Source organism: Panthera pardus, unplaced genomic scaffold (assembly GCF_024362965.1).
Source record: "Panthera pardus isolate Hobbes unplaced genomic scaffold, ASM2436296v1 HiC_scaffold_22, whole genome shotgun sequence".
Classification (NCBI taxonomy): Eukaryota; Metazoa; Chordata; class Mammalia; order Carnivora; family Felidae; genus Panthera; species Panthera pardus.
Window position 1 is genome coordinate 3,255 of NW_026526788.1, and position 5,433 is coordinate 8,687.

Sequence of the window (5,433 nt, forward strand, 5' to 3'; positions counted from 1 at the left end):
CCCTGTACACTTGAGGCAAACCCCACCCCCAGCCTACTTCAGATTCCGGGTCTCCCTCTGTCTGCCCCTCCCCTGGCCACACTCTCTGTCTCTCTAAATAGTCAATAAACATTACGAAAAGTAGAAAACAAACAACACTGATCAAACACTCCGAGATAAGTGTCACTTAAGCAATCCACTTCATCTAGTTGCCCTGTCATAGCCAGCCCGTTACCACAAAGCCTGCCCTGGGCTGGCACCTGACGGGGGAGGAGGGCAGCCATGGCAGTGGGGGATAGGGAGCTGGGAGGCTGACACCATCACCACTCCATGGACATTGGCTGAGCGGGCGCAAACTGGATGGTCATTTTAGAAGAATGACGGGTACTAGGCAAGGACTACTGGGTTTCCTTTTCTCCTGTAACAAATGATGATGACCAAAATGTTTACTATGACTTCTTAGTCTTCCCTGGCTTACTCTTATACATGTGAGTAGCCTGTTAATCAACACATCATGAACTAGGAAAGATGAGTTCAATTTGAAGCATGTTTGAAGGCATCAAGGAGACCCTGAGGCAGTCACAACTGGAAGGACTGAGACCCCAACAAAAGGGAAGCCCTCTGAGCCAACTCTAATGTTCACAGTCCTCTCTCTCCCTCAAGACATGTGAGAATTCTGAATTTCCTCAGGGATTGCAGGCAATATACCAACGAGCTGCAAAGGAAACCTAACAGAAAGGCAAGCAGAAAGTCGCAGCTAACCGAGCTCTGGACAGCACAGGGAGGCACAGAAAATGAGCCCGGCACTCGGCAAGCACTGCCTGAGAAGCTGACTCTTCCATCATCTCGTTGTGCTGTGGAGAAAATAACTGGGCTTTGGGACCTAGCATCAAGGACGGGTCCTCAGAAATACTCCAGCCTCCAAATGGAGACCCTGGAGGTCTACACGGGGGTGGGGGACAGCGTGAGCCCAGCTCACACTGCACCTTACAAACACTGAGCCCCAGTCTCAACTCACTCACGCTTGAGTGGGCCCAATAACCGCCGCACTCGGGGTGTGTGGGATGAAATGCTGAAGGAATACAAGCACACGAAGAGCCTCTACGCTTCTCCATACAGTCCAGCACAAAAATAAAAACAAAGAAGAAATGAAAAGACAAGATAAGACAAGACAAAAAAAAGACAGAAAAGAAAAGAAAAGAAAAAACAAGAAAAAAGAGAAGAAAAGAACAGAAAAGAAAAGAAAAGAAAAGAAAAGAAAAGGAAAAAATGAAAAGGAAACGAAATGAAGGGAAAAGAAAGGCAAGGAAACGAAAGGAAAGGAAAGGAAAGGAAGGGAAAGGCAAGGCAAGGCAAGGCAAGGCAAGCAAGGCAAGGAAATGAAAGGAATGCCTGGGTGGCTCAGTCGGGGAAGCATCCCACTTTGGTTCATGTCATGATCTGACGCTTTATGGTTTGAGTCCCGCGTCGGGCTCTGTGGTGACAGTGAAGAGCCTGGAGCCTGCTTTGAATTCTGTGTCTCCCACTTTGTCTCCCCCTCCCCTGCTCAAGTTTTGTCTCTGCCTCTCTCTCTCTCTCAAAAGTGAATTATATTAACAAAAAAAATTCTTTTAATAAGAAAAGGAAAGAAACAAACAAGCACACAAAAAAAGAGAGGCACCTGGATAGCTCAGTCTACTCGTTTAAGTGACCAACACTTGGTTTCGGCTCGCGTTTGTGAGTTTGAGCCCTGTGTTGGGCTCTCTACTGACAGAAAAGAGCCTCTCCTCAACAGTGTCTCTCTCTCCCCCGTCCTCTACCCCCACCCCTGCTCTCACTTTCTTTCTCCCTCAAAATAAATAGATAAACATAAAAAAAAAAGTTTTACATCATATCGACCCAAAGAAGAAAGAAGAGAAACAGACCAAGAGGAGACACATAGACTGGAGTTACTGCATGCAAAAGTCAACTGTCCAAAAACCATTCTTGACAAATGGGAAATTTTCAGAGACTCAAAACAGATTCTCAAACTGCAAATTATCAGAGCTAAAATTAAGATCTCCAGGTGCCTGAGTGGCTCAGTGACTCACTCCAGGTGCCTGAGTGGCTCCAGGTGCCTGAGTGGCTCAGTGGCTCAGCATCTGACTTTAGCTCAGGTCATGATCTCGTGATTCGGGAGTTTGAGCCCTGCGTTGGGCTCCGTATTGACAGTGCAGAGCCTATAGCCTGCTTTGGCATCTATGTCTCCCTCTCTCTCTATTCTTCCCTTGCTCCCACTGTCTAGCTCTCCAACATAATTAAAGGACTAAAAAATCTTGTCAATGGCATTAAGAACTCAGTAGGTGGGTTTCACATGAGACCAGACACAGGTGAATAGCCTCAGTGAACTGAAAGATGGGTAGGTAAAAATATATCTAGACCATACACAGAGAAAACGTCAAGAAAATACAGAAGCCCAAAAGACACAGAAGATATGGTACAAAGGTCCAATAGGAACCCACAAAGTAGAGGAAACACAGAATGGGTAGTACCACTTCACTACAAAGATAAGAATCAAAACTGATAAAAGAACCATGAGAGTGACTCCACAAAGAACACCTGAGGCAAAAAGATGTTAACAGTCATGAGAGGACAAAGAGACCGCCTTCCATGGGACAACAACAACAACACTACCAGCTGACTCTTCAAGAAAAGCAAATGAAGCCAGATGATGGATTGGCATGTATGAAAGGTGAACTAAAATAGCCACCAACCTGGAAGTCTTCACCTACCAGAAACATTCTTCACAGTGAAGGCAAAGTAAAGATGTTTTTCAGGCAAAACAGAAGCAAAAACAAAAATAAAAACTGAACAACAAACAAAAACAACACACACACTCATACACACACACACACACACACACACACACACACACAAACCATGACTACACATCAACTACAGACACAAACTAAAATCAATATTAAAGCAGCTTGTTGCAGAAAAGAAATGTAGTCTCTGAAAGAAATATAAAAAAACAAGGCTTGCAGAACAACGTCACAACAGAAAGGGTAACTATGAGAACAAACTTAACAAGCATTAAGTGCACGAAACAATGACAACAGTGTCAAAATCCATCTAAAACGTAAAAATATTAGCCAACAAAAGGTGAAGAGGAGTTCAGTGTGGTTCAAGTGTCAAAGAAAAGAGCAGGGGCGCCTGGGGAGCTCAGTCAGTTGAGTGTCCGACTTTGGCTCAGGTCAAGATCTCACGGTGTGTGAGTTGGAGACCCACGTCAGACTGTGTGCTGATGACTCAGAGCCTGGAGCCTGCTTCAGATTCTGTGTCTCCCTTTCTGCTCTGCCCCTCACCCGATTGTATTATGTCTCCCTCAAAAAACAAATAAATCTTAAAACAAAGAAAAGATAAAAGGAGAGAGCAGTGTCAGGGAAGCAGTACAAGTCCTGAATCAGGCAGGGGTCAGTTTAAAATGCACTTGCCTCTAGAAATAGATATATTCCAATTACCTAACAGATCAGTGTACAGTTAAAAACTCCCTCCTGCTTCTAAAGGAAGGCTAGAGACCAAAAGAACACAGAACAGCTGGGACAAAGAAGAAACTAATAATACGGTACGTGTAAACTAACATATCAGTCATTACATGTGCACAAATACTGCAAGCAAAAGGTTGACTCTCAAATTCTTTAGAAGGAAACTAAGCCTACGCTGGTCACAAAGGTACACCTTAAAACGTAAGATCACAGACAGGTGGAAGTAAAGATCCCCAGGCAAACCCTACCGAACAGAAAACTGATGTGGCCACCAGGACCCTCCAATAAAGTAACCTGTATAGCAAAAAGCTCTACTAGAGACAAAGAGGAACATTTCGCGATGGAAGTTCCATCTACCAAGAGAACAAGACTTCTAAACTTGCAGATACCTAATAACGCAATCTCAAAATACAGAAAAATTGACAAACATAGAAAAGGAAAAAGAGCCACATCCATAAGCACGATGGGAGACTTGACGATACATCTCTCAGTATCTGACAGAACTGACGACAACAGAAAACTCAAGGCAGTGTGACGGGGCTGTCCAACATGCGGTCACGTGCTTTATTGCAAGTACTTGAAATGCGGCTCCTCAAAGTGCGATGTGTGCAAAGTATAAAATGCACACCACATTTTAAAGACAACGTGATAAAAGAGACTTCAAAATCATTCATAATTTTTTCTCACGCCGGCTATACACTGAAATGATATTTTGGATATGCCTGTTAGTTATATTATTAAACTCATTCTCGCCTATTCCTTACTTGGTTTCAAGTGGTTACTAAAATCTGAATTCTGTCATTAACAAACTTCATCTAACCTATAAATAGAGACTACTGCATTCCCCCAATACACATTATTTTCACGTACCCGAGGAACAGTTCATGAAAACGAATATATGCCAGGCCATTAGGAAAGTTAGCTCATCTCACAGGACTGAAATACTGCAGGGCATATTGACGGATTGCATTAGATTCACAGTTCAATTCCCCCAACAATATATCACGCCCAAAATGATGGGATGAAGACAGGGAGACTTCCGGTGATGACCAGTCATGGTCGGCTGAGAGAGTACTGTCACCCCTGCCACCACAGGAGGACAGGGAGAAGCAGGCTGTCGATGAACCAGGAAGCTGACTCTCCCCTGACTCGGAATCTGCAGATGCCTTGATCTTGAGAACTTCCCAGTCTCCTCAACTGTAGGAAAGAAGTTTCTGTTTCTTATTAGGCAGCCAGTCTATGGTATTTTGTTACAACCACCCCAAAACACTGAGACACATACCTTCATGGAATTAAGCTAGAAATCCGCACAAAGAGAACGAGAAAATCCCCCGAAACATCAAGATGTGTTATGCTCCTACACATTGTGATGAATTAAGAAAAAGATGCCACGATGAAAGTTAGGAAATAGTTTCACATAAAAGATAATAAACATTTGGCTTATCAAAACTTGTGAGATCAGGAAAGGTGTGCTTAAAGGGACACTCATAGCTTTAGAATACATATATCATAGGATAGCTCAGTTGCTTGGTGACCAACTCTTGATTTTGGCTCAGGGTATGATCCCACGGCCACAAGATCGATCCCCAGCCTGGCTCCACACTGAGTGAGGAGCCTGCTCGAGACTCTCTCTCTCTCTCTCTCTCTCTCTCCCTCTGACCCTCTGCCCTGCTCATGCTCTCCTTCTGAAATGAATCAACACACTAATAAGCAAGAAAATACAATACACATACTGGAAAGGAACAAAGGCTAAAAATCAAATGAAGGATTTAGTTCAAGAACTACAAGATGGGACAGCAAACAATCACCAAGTAGATGGAAAACAAAAGGGCAGAAATCAGTGCGGCAGGAAACAAATAGTAAATGACAGAAATCAAAAAAGCCCAAGTTGGTTCTATGAACAAGAAACAAAGCACAAAGTACCAATATCAAGAAGTTCTAAAGCAAA